The sequence below is a fragment of the Symphalangus syndactylus genome, chromosome 21, assembly GCF_028878055.3.
Source record: "Symphalangus syndactylus isolate Jambi chromosome 21, NHGRI_mSymSyn1-v2.1_pri, whole genome shotgun sequence".
Lineage (NCBI taxonomy): Eukaryota > Metazoa > Chordata > Mammalia > Primates > Hylobatidae > Symphalangus > Symphalangus syndactylus.
Window position 1 is genome coordinate 66,142,133 of NC_072443.2, and position 12,480 is coordinate 66,154,612.

General features: G+C 39.3%; 1 protein-coding gene across 5 annotated transcripts in view; it reads right to left on the reverse strand.

The window, feature by feature from the left end:
* CNTN4 (contactin 4) overlaps window positions 1–12,480 on the reverse strand; it is a 985,842-nt gene that overhangs the window by 741,397 nt on the left and 231,965 nt on the right. The window contains exon 1 of one of the 5 annotated variants that reach the window (XM_055259614.2): window positions 9,658–9,865. The exons of the other annotated variants lie outside the window; for them this stretch is intronic. The gene's annotated coding sequence lies outside the window, so the exon portion shown is untranslated. Of the gene's footprint in view, window positions 1–9,657; window positions 9,866–12,480 lie in introns of those variants that run through there. 5 annotated transcript variants of the gene reach the window in all.

Sequence of the window (12,480 nt, forward strand, 5' to 3'; positions counted from 1 at the left end):
GGAACCAGAAATCCATTAATGACTGCAGAGATTCTCAGCTAATAGCAAATAGTTAGATGCAGCAGCTGGCAAGGCCTAGGTCAAAAAGGATGATTTTACCCTAGGGAACAAACAGTCCTGATCTAGACCCTTTCCAAATACCTAAAAACCAAAAGGTGTGTCAGTTATTTATTAATAACAAAAACAACCCTTCCCAAATGACAGGTAAGAGCATGAAAATAATTCTAATGAACATGTTCAAAACCCAGATGTGGCATCTCTAAAGCTTTCAGTTCTCACAGACATAGCATGTAAGATTAGGAGGGACGAAAGAGTGGTCTCTTTGCCCATTAGAGTCAGACCTGGATTTGCCTAACAATAAATGTGTATGTGATCACCATTGATTATAAGTCTCCTATAATTGCGCTTAGTCACTCCTGTACATTATGCCTTTATTTATTTATTTATTTCCTTGAGACGGAGTCTCGTTCTGTCTCCCAGGCTGGAGTGCAGTGGCGCGATCTCGGCTCACTGCAAGCTCCGCCTCCCGGGTTCACGCCATTCTCCTGCCTCAGCCTCTCCCAGTAGCTGGGACTACAGGCGCCTGCCACCACGACCGGCTAATTTTTTGTATTTTTAGTAGAGACGGGGTTTCACCGTGGTCTCGATCTCCTGACCTCGTGATCCGCCCGCCTCGGCCTCCAAAAGTGCTGGGATTACAAGCATGAGCCACTGCGCCCGGCCTACATTATGCCTTTAAATAATCAGTGGATAAAATATAGGTTCTAAAGTCATATTTGAGTCTAAGCTTTACCACTTATTTGCTGCATGAACTCAACCAAGTTATGTAACCTCCTGTAGTTTGTTTTTATCATCTGTAAGACAGGGCCCAAATTATCCACCTTGAAAGGTTCTTCGAAAGATAAAATGGGCCCGGTGCCATGGCTTATATCTGTAATCCCAGCGATTTGGGATGCCGAAGGGGGCAGATCACTTGAGGTAAGAAGTTCAAGAGCAGCCTGGCCAACATGGTGAAACCCCGTCTCTACTCAAAATACAAAAAATTAGCTAGATGTGGTAGCGCACACCTGTAATTCCAGCTACTTGGGAGGCTGAGGCTGGAGAATCACTTGAACCTGGGAGGTGGAGGTTGCAGTGAGCCAAGATCCTGCCACTGCCCTCCACCCTGGGTGATACAGGGAGATTCCATCTCAATAATAATAGATAAAATGAGACAAGCCAAACCAGTCTATAGCAGGTATTCAATTAATGATACCTGTTATTATTAACATTATTTGAATATCAAAGGATAGCATAAAGTGAGAGGTAAGAGTTACCATTTAACAACTGTCCATATTCTTAAAGGCCTTAGTATTTAATAGGCTTTTCCTTATATTTCTCCTATTTTGCTTAACTTATTGATGGCATTTTCCATCACAGAATCAGCAGGTTATTTCTCATGGGTATCTACTTCCTTCACAGGTAGTTAAAACCCAACCTGAATTTTCTGTGGGAGGTAAAGGTCATGTAGATATTAAATTATCCATGTTTATTTTCAGAATTTCCATTAGCTTTGCTTGATATAATTTAGTATTAACATCAGGGTTATTAAACTAATACTAAGCAAGAGATTACATTTAAATGCATTTTTCAGTCGGAATTGGGATGCATTTCTAATCGTGCTGTCTAGCTACAAGCAAACAAATGGTCATTTGATTCTTTTATCATTTCACAACGAATACTATCAACCACAGAGATCACTAATGGGTTCCCACCACACACTCAAAATAAACAAAATACAAGATGATACATAACAGGCTTTAGAGTTATTAAGGGATAATCACATCCTTGGGACTTTCATTGAGCACAATAAGTAGCACCACTAGAATATGATTATCTCTTGATAACAAGGGTCCCTACAGCTCTCACAAAGTGAGAAAAAAGTCATTACCTTAGGGAAAATGTGTATTTATTTCACTGAACCATATAGCTGACAATTTAAGCTAATGAACAGTGGCTCTCCCTGAGATGACAGTATTACACAGTGTAGGAGGTTTCCTATCAAGGTGACACAGGCACCATCACCTTGAAGAATCTGCCTTGAAGAGCTTTTTTTTCTGGAAGTCTGATTTCTGGGTCTTGACTACAAGATAAACAGGTCTGGGAGACACTTAAGAGCCTAGGGATCTATGAATCTATCTAAGACAGGGAGGGCATTGAGAATAGCAGTGGGAATGGCTTATGCTGCTCATCAGTTGTAAGGCCAGAAACTTGACATTGTGAGCTTCACAAGTTGTCTTGATGTAACATAATCAGGACAGCACATTGGAGAGGATAGAAACAGCTGCTCCAGTCTATAGGACGTCCCAGGGTGAACAACCAGTGACATCAACATAGGAAACTGCAGTACATGGTTTAGAATTTGGAGATCAGGAGAAAGAAACAGTCATGAGCCTCTGACACTACTCTCGAGGATAGGAAAAAAGACATATATAAGAGCTTTACTTGAGGATTTTAATCAGCAAGAAAACTCTTCTCATCTAATATTACTCAGAACAGTGGTATTTTCTGATCTCCCTAACTCGGAATAGACAGAAGTTACTCTTCTTAAGTCTCTGTTTCTAATCGAATGGGTGAATAAAAACTCAGAGTTACTGGGGAAATTAAAGAAAAGACTGAGTTGAAAGCATCCTGTAAATGTAAAAGACTCTTTATCTGTCAGCTATTAATATTATAATTATTTGGAGAGATTACTTACATAAACCTTAAAATGAGAAAAGAATATATCTCAAACATTCAGCCAGTGATGTGATTTGATTTTATTTGTAAAAGACAATGCTAGTCCAGGGAACACATTAAAAACCATCATACTGTATCATTACCGGAGCTGTAGTTGGCATTGTGGCCCATAAGTTACTATCCTGAAATCTAAAGTTTTCAAATACGTGCAAAGATATCATCAATCTCAAATATTTACAACAAAAAGCCTGTCACACTGAACCCCTATCGACTCCAAAGGGGATGGCACCAGGTTCAAGAGACTGAAAACGAGACCCAGGGCCAGCAAACAAGACATGGGACTTTACTGGAGCTTTACTTACCACGGAAAAAGTCCAGTGGTGTTGGGCTGGACAGGAGAACTGCCTGACAGACAGCCCACTAGCAGTGGGCTAGACAAGATAACGCCACAGCCCAGTGACAGGTGAGCGGGAAGGAAAACTGCAACCATTTGCAAAGGGCATGCAGTTTATATAGCATTTTACTTAGCCCCCTTTCCCAAACAGTCTCCACCTGGCAACCTTCATTCAACCCAAAACTCGGGGTCTTGAGCCCGTGTGGCCTGAGTTCCAATAGACAGGCTGGAGGTTCAGATGTTCCTCATAGACAAGGAATGAACCTTCCTATTGGCCATTCCCAGGTTCCTTAGCTTGAAACACACATTCAGGTGCATCTGCCATACAGGGTCATTCTCAGAGTACGCTTAAGTTATTGCTATCAGGTGTGTTTCATTTACCCTACAGAGCCAAAAATTCTATTGCTCTAAATCAGTGATTATATCTAAAGGTAATTGGTTGGCAAAGTCTGAAGACATTTTTGGTTGTCATAATCATAGGGAAGATGGGGTTTGTTACTGTCATCTCATGGGCAGATGACGGCAAAACTGCTAAGCACCCCCCAATGTACAGGACCCTGTCCTTAATATAGACACCTACTCGGAGCACTTACTCAACTTGTATTTGAATGGCTTGATTCACTAAGTGCCTACTTCTACAATTCAGTATCCTGAAAAACTACCTGATCTGCCTCTATATCCTAGGAACAAAGAAGGAAAATAAGCATCTTCAAAAAAAATTGAAGCCCATATCCAAGTGTAGGTAGGCATTTTAGCCCCTTCAATTTCCACTAAGGAAAATTACCAGATTTGGCTAAATACAATTCTGTCCTTCCCATTGGGAAACCATACAGGAAATGTCAATGTGCTGGCAATCTGCAAAACCAGAAAATGAAATTTTCCAGAGTTTACCATTATCACAAGAAAATGGCACAATTGTACCGAAAACTTGTCACTCAACATTCCTAAGTCATCCATTATGCCAATTTTTGACATTCCACAACTGTGTAATGTCTCACATTACGTGATGTGATATAAGAGTGTATTGGACATTTATAATTTGATATTTCCTAGAGGTGCTTGCCCCTTATCTGAGTATTAACAACTTAGGGGAAAATAGTACTTACATTTCTGTGAAGCAAAGAAAAACAATATAGAGCACAGGTCACAGAAAATAGCAATAGAATGCCAGAGTCTATTTTCACAGGGATAATTTAATATACTCTAAGAAGAAATACAGCATAGAGTAATGATTGAGTCCAGAATTTGGGTTTTCAAAACCCAGCTCTTCACTTTCTAGCTGAGTGACCTTCCACAAATTACTTAGATTCTCTGTGTCTTATAAAATGCCTCCCTTATAAAATTAAGATACTGACCCTCTTTTCCTCTGTGATATTGTGCTTTAGAGTAAGAAATATATATTTGGTCTTCGTTTCTTTCTTCTTCATTTCTTGACCCAGAACTCCTAAAATCCCTGGAATCTCCAAAGTGGTAAGTCTTTTAGAAGGGTAACGACTGGTGGCCCAAGACTCCTAAATAGCCTCAGGAGGGAAGAGGGGCTGAAGGTTGACTCAACCACCACTGGCCAATGATTTAATCAATCATGCCTATGTAGTGAAGTCTCCATAAAAACCAAAAAGGACTGCAACTGGAGAGCTTCCATGTTGCCTAACACGTGGAGGTCCTTGGGGATGGAAGCTCTGTGCTCCTTTCCCTATGCATTTCTTCCATCTGGCTGTTCATCTGTATTCTTTATAATATCCTTTATTATAAACCAGTAAATATAAGTAAAGCACTTTCCTGGGTTCTGTGAGCTACTCTAGTAAATGACTGAACCCAAGGAGGGGGTCATGGAAATCTCTAATTTATAGTCAATTGGCCAGAAGTTCTGGGGAGCCCAATTTAGGACTGGCATCTGAAGTAGGAGGCATTCATGTGGCACCGAGTTCTTAACATGTGGGTTCTGACTCTAACTCCAGGTAGATAGCGTCAGAATTAAATGGAATCATAACTATGCACCTGAAAATTGATGTGTCAGAAAAACACCCACACATCTCGTCAAAAAGTGTGGCATGTTTAGTGTAAGTAGAGAGAAACATTTGTTTGTTCCTTTACAGCCTCATAAGGGATGTTATGAGGACACATAAATTAATGCTTACTAAGTGCTTATAAATTTTCCTGGTACAAAGCAAAGGCTGTTTTTAATAAAAAAATGCTTCAATAAGGCAGAGTGTATTATCTTATTTTATAGATGTGATAACTAAAGTTCTGTGCGTCGAAGTAACTTTCCCCAGTTATCACTGGTTTCTCAACTTCAGTTTTTTGTACTGCACTGCCCTGGTGCTCCTAGACTGTAGTGGGCCTCATTCCTGGTGATTGCCATTTGAGCGCTTAACTCCTTTGCTTTAAAGAGAGAAGGGCTAATTACACAGGGATATATTTTTCAAAAGGAACATGTCTAAAACAAAATGTAAGGTGGAAAGCATGACCTGGCTTTCTTCATTGAGCGCTTATCCTATATGAACTGGATAACTATGCAGTGGGTGGCATTTGGGAGTGTAGGAAACATGGTCAGGAGGCCTGAGAGGCTCACAATCTGGCACTTCTTGGCAGAAAAACTTGTCCACTGACATAAGTGATTCGTATGTAGTAGAAACGATGGTGAGAGCTCTGAACTACAATTTCAACCATGAAATATAGAGATGTAGGAGAAATCATAGTTTTAAAAACATGGTCATTGCACTTCTGGCGGTAGACAGTATTATTTTTATTTTGTAAACATTTTAGTTTAAATTGGTATATATTTATGTTATGCTTATGTAAATATTTGCAAATTTATTTTTATGTTAATTTTCCATTTGTGAAAATTTTTATTTTATTATTTTCCATTTGTGAAAAATTTTACTGCTATTTATATTGATATAAACTTTCTTTTTTTTTTTTTTTTTTTGAGACGGAGTCTCGCTCTGTTGCCCAGGCTGGAGTGCAGTGGCGCAACCTTGGCTCACTGCAAGCTCCGCCTCCCGGGTTCACGCCATTCTCCTGCCTCAGCCTCTCCGAGTAGCTGGGACTACAGGCGCCCGCCACCATGCCTGGCTAATTTTTTGTATTTTTAGTAGAGACGGGGTTTCACCGTGGTCTCGATCTCCTGACCTCGTGATCCACCCACCTCGGCCTCCCAAAGTGCTGGGATTACAAGCGTGAGCCACCGCGCCTGGCCGATATAAACTTTCTTCATGCCAAAAATTAGTTTAAAACCCAGTAGATTTATAGAAAATGGTAAATAGACAATATTAGAGATGGTAAGCAGCTATGTTAAGAAATATGGTATGCCCATGTCCAGGATTTGGAGAATACAGTCGTCCCCTGGTATCCACATGGGATTGGTTCCAGAACCCCCTGCAGATGCTGGGGTCCCTTATATAAAATGATGTAGTATTTACGTGACTGCTGCACACCCTCCAATATATTTTAAATCATCTCTAGATTACTTATACATGTAATACAATGGAAATGCTATGTAAATAGATTTTATACTGTATTTTAACATTTTTATTATTTTTTTATTGTTGTATTTTTTTCAAACATTACTGATCCGCAGTTGGTTGAATCCGCAGATGTGGAGCCCAAGGATATGGAGGGCCAACTGTATCAGTGTAAGGAAGAAAATATTTCTAACTCCTATCAATGTTCATGGCTAAAGCCCCTACAATAAAAGATAGATTAATAAGAGAAATGCATACAATTAATTTAATGTAAGTTTTACATGATGTGAGATCATTCAGAAATGCATAATTAAAGACCTGGGGAAAACTGTGATTTTGTTTTTGTTTGTTTGTTTGTTTGTTTGTTTGAGACGGAGTCTCGCTCTGTCGCCCAGGCTGGAGTGCAGTGGCGCGATCTCGGCTCACTGCAAGCTCCGCCTCCCGAGTTCACACCATTCTCCTGCCTCAGCCTCCCAAGTAGCTGGGACTACAGGCACCCGCCACCATGACCTGCTAATTCTTTTGTATTTTTAGTAGAGACGGGGTTTCACCGCGTTAGCCAGTATGGTCTCTATCTCCTGACCTCGTGATCCGCCCACCTCGTCCTCCCAAAGTGCTGGGATTACCGCGCCCGGCCAAAACTGTGTATTTTTAATGGACAGCCATGCAGAAGTACGATTGGAAGACAAAAGGGTATAATATAACAGTAATAAACCAGGAAGAACTTAGCAAATTCTGTTTGTTCAAATTCTTCTTGGCAACCATGTGTGATGCTGCTTTCCTCTGGGTGTAAGTCAGGACTCCCCTGGATGAGGGTCTTATGACCTACTTCAGTGGGGAAGGGGTGAGGGGAATTCTTTCTAGTTTGTATGGTCTGCTTTGGCTGTTTCCTCAAATGCTAAGGTGCCATATTGTGGGGTAATGAGTCCTGAACACTGTCACCTATATATGAAACGGGAGATTCTACATGAGTAATCAGATCTGGAACTCCAGAATAGGGGAGGTTCCAAATATAGTCCCTGCTTTTTGCTGGGAACATCTATTCATTCTGGCATTTGGAGGGAGATCACTAGTTCCCACCACTGCACTAAAGAATGTGTGTCCTTTTCCATATATATGTATCACTATTTATGTTCCTTAATGAGATCTGCATTATGGTTTTCTTTAAAGGGAAGGACTAAGTATACCATGACATATTTTTGAAAGGAAATCCATGTAAAACATACATAAAATATAAGGCATGACCTGGTTTTCTTTCCTAAAGAGGGAGAGATGCAAAAGCCAAGTGCTTCCTGAATGCTAAAACAAAGATAAAATGAATCTTAAAGATCATTATGTGTTTACAATATCATAGACTATTTCTCTATTACCATGATGAACGAGATGGAAACTAAATAGCATAAAGAGGATGAAAGAAATAATATTTTACCACTTTTCTGAATTGAGCTACACACACAATAACTTCCAGGACTGATTTCCTGCCTAATTTTGAAGCAAAATCCATCAATTTGGAAATCCATGCACAAATACATGAAGAATGCAAACATTTCCTACTCAGTGGGAAATATCTTTATCCGTTTGGAAAATGAACTTGGCATTTTATAGACACACACACACACACACACACACACACACACACACAAACATTTATTCCCAGCAGTCTGTAATTCTAGAACAGAAATTGATGAAATTTCCCCAAATTACCATAAATTAGTTGTGGCTTAACTGAACTCCAGGGTAGGCAATGCTACATTTTAAACACTTTGAAAATTATCTTTCCTACCTACATCTTTGTAGGTGGGAAGTTGTTTTATGGATAGTCAAGTCCAAGAAAGCTTTATAGGTAGAAAACTGATTTATGGATAGTCAACTAGTAAGAGGATAGGCCTCAGAGTTAGAAAAAGGCTAGCTCAAATTCTAGCTACCTTATTTACTTCTGTAGGACCCTGGGCAAAGTATTCTTTCTTAGCTTTGATTTCTGCATTTGTAAAATGGAGACAATAATACCTTTATTGCCCAGGGGCTCACAGACAGTACTAATTCAAAAACAGTTGCAGCCACTCCTATTCTTGCTTCAAGTAAAACCTATTTCCCCATTCTGTCCTTGTAAGGCATCCAGTAACCAGAAAGAATGAGTTCTCAGACTGAAGAAGTTATAGAAATCATTGCTCAATTTATGCTAAAGTATATTTCCTTTATAGTTTGTGTAATCTCCTGTAGTAGAGTTCTCCAGAGAAACAGAATCAATAAGATTGTGTGTGTGTGTGTGTGTGTGTGTAAATTTGTTATAAGGAATTGGCTAACACAATTCAGGAGGCTGACAAGTCCCAAAATCTGCAGGGTGAGTCAGCAAGTTAGAGGCCCAGGAGAGCTGATGGTGTATTTCCAGTCCAAGTTAAAAGGCCTGAGGCCCAGGAAACGTGAGATGTTGTATTTCCAGTCTGAAGACTGACAGGTGTGAGACCTAGGATGAGCCAGTGTTTAAGTTTCAATCTGAATGCAGGAAAAAAGCCAACGCCCCAGTTCAAAGGTAGCAGGCACAGGGAAATTCTCTTACTAGGGGAAGGTCACTATTTTGTTCTATTCAGGCCTTCAACTGATTGCATAAGGCCCACCCACATTTGGGAAAGCAACCTGCTTTATTCCATCTACTAATTCAAATGTTAATTTCATACAGAAACATCCTCACAGAAATACACAGACTAATATGTGATCAAATATTTGGGCACTCTGTGGCCCAGTCAAATTGAACCATAAAATTAACCATCACATCCCCTAAAAGAAATATTTATTCTTTTCACTCTGTATCAAGTTATAATTTTCCCAAAAACAGGCTCAAATATTGTAGGATAAGTATCACTTTTGTTGATAGCATATTTCTATTAGAAAAGAAAGCACATACCTCCAATTAGGTATTTTTATTTCTAAAGTACACATACGTACTGTATTACTGATGTTACATACATAATGAAATATAAATCACAATTGTTTCAAATGACATAAAATATATAAATAAAAATTCTTGCATTTTTCTCTACCCTTAAATGGCTATCTTGCCTGTAATCCAGTACGTGTACTGACCACTGGTAAGTTCCTTGTTGTACAGCAAAGAGACATCTAAATACAGGAAAAAATGGGAGATGTTTAATTGCGAACATCCACTGGAGGGCTTGAGCTGAAAAGATTCTGTGGCTTTCACCGGGCTGGAAATGTTGGAGTTCTAAAAGCCATCGTGGCAGGAACTTGATGAACACTCAGGTATTCAAGTAAGACCGTAAAAACAAAATGCATTCTTAAAATTAGGGAGAATGCTAAACAGCTTTTCATTAGTGGATTAGGTTTATTGATATTTACTACATTAGAAATTAAAATGGAAACTTCTAAAATACTTTTCAATTCATAAAATAACAATAAGTCTATTACATATTAACATAAATAACATGCTCAATGGGAAAATATTATATAAAACAAAAAATAATAAGGAGGATGGCATGTTCTATATTTTTTAAATCTCTCTTTAATGTCTGGCTTAATCATAAACAAATGGATTCTCCTACTTGCGTCTGCATTTGCTCTTATTTGATATCAAATGTCACGCAGCCTGTGGAAAACTCCACTGTACGCTTGGGAGAGACTGAGAGTGACAAAGGCAAATACCTTCTTAGTATTATTACAAAAATAGCTTTGATCTGACCATCCATTTGAAAGTTTTCACTACCCCTTCAGGTTTCCTGGACCAGACTTTGAGAACTACTATCAGAGAATGTACATTTAGAGGATGAACATCTCACTCAAAATAAGAGAATGAAAAACTGGGGGGAAGATTTTCAAAAAGAAATTGCAGCTTGATTTTGTCTTCAGAGTACTAAATAAAGCATCTCTGCTTTTGAGGTGGGGGGAGCATTCCTTATAAGATTGTTTGCGAGGTTGGAAAGTTGGGGGCTAGGGGTGGGTAGAAATTAGATGATCCAGGCCTGTCCATCCCCCTGGAAAAGTGCCTGGGTCAGAAGAACACGTAAGACCCAAGCAAATCTAAACATGTTTTTCTCATTTTAATCTGTGGACAGAGGGAAAGGTGATTCCTTTACCTTTTGGGGTAGGCTCAGGGTTCTCAGAATCAAGTTACTCCTGTCCTGGCTATAGATGGAGGGAAACAGATCTGGGACACAAAGAGAAACAGAAGCTAGCAGGGGAACTGTTCAAACCTCTGGATTTGTCAATTATACAAATTAAAACTGAAACCAAGAGTCTTGACAATATCCAAAAGAAAGAACATTTCTAGATAAAACAGATTTTAAATTACCGTCTTATGCTTCTGGATATAGGATAAAGGTATAACTCTGACAATGGTATAACTTTGACAGTGTTATAACTCATAAACTTCATACTACACAATATATATGTTATGTAGAACAAAGTATGAGTGTGAGTGTGTGTGTGTATCTTACAAGAAGCAATGCCATGGAAAAAAATGCTGCAGACACATTGTCCAGTTATTTCTTCTATCATTCTTCTCCTCTCACCACTCACTGCTTCAAAACCCTAAGCCTCTTTGAATTAGTCCAACACCTTGCCCCTGGGATTTCATGCCATACTCTAAACTGCTCTTCTTGCCCCCTCCCCGCCAGAGGACACTAGACAATATCTGGAGACATTTTTAATTGCCATGGCTATAGGAGAACAGATGTTACTGGCATCTAATAGTAGAGGCCAAGAGTGCTGATAAACATCCTATAAAGAACAGGAGAGCTCCCCATAACCAAGATTTATCTAGCCCAAAATGTGAACAGTGTTGAAGTTGAGAAGCCCTTCTCTAGGAATAACCTTAGTTGGGAACCATTGTCTTAGCCCTGTCTCCACTAGCACTCTCCGGATTGCCAGTGCACGGTACAGATTTCCAAAAACACACAAGCATATTATAGAGCCCAGTACTAAACTTTACTATCTCTCAGAATTGTTTGTATTAGTATTGTATTGTTTATACTTGAAAGTAATGTAATTTGAGTCAATGCACTAATGTAGCCCACATGAGAGTATACATAGCTATATGAGCATGCGTGTGCTTGTTTATTCAAGTCAGGGTTGCAATGAAATAGTTGCTTTGACCAAATTCTGCCAGGAAAAAAGAAAGCATCAAAGAAACTTAATTTAATGGTGGATATTTGTTTAGTTTCAAAACATGTTACGTGTTTGGGGGCACACCCCAACTTGACTGCAAAAAAGAACAGGTGATCATTCAAATCTAGGAGCTACAAGCAATGGAAGAAGCAGAGACTTCTAAAAGTCTGTACAAATACTTCTAAAAGTCTGTAAAAGTCTGTACAAAAGTTAAGTAAACTTGAAGCAGAATGACAATTTAAGGAATGGATGTGCACTTCAATTTACCAGGTTCCATGAATCTCCATGAGACCATGGCATGCAACAACGTTCTCCTATTTTCTACAATTTCCAATCACTTGCCCTCTCCTGTGTGACTTTCCCTCCCCTGGCCATTTAGAGTTTGTGCTCCAGGGACAGACTAATGGGGCTTGATTTTGTTACCTCAGCCGGCTTTCCTATAGGAGACTTCATCCTGTAATAATCATAGTTCCAGCGGTGCATGTCTATGAAATTAAAATGGAAGAGATTGATTCTTCAGGTATATGGTTGTTGTTATTGACAGTCATTCCAGATCAGTCACTCCAGAGGCAAGACAGTTCTTGCATGAAAAATACCTTTGCTTATCAAGCTGAGACTCTGTGCAGCTGAGATGGCAATTTTGGTCCTATATGACAGGAGCCAGACATGAACTAGAGCCCCCAGGAAAGTGAACTTCGGTAATCCTCCAGTACTCCATTAATGTGAAATCCACTAATCTGAGACAGCAACTTTTCCTCTATTTTAAAGATCTTAGAATGTTAAATA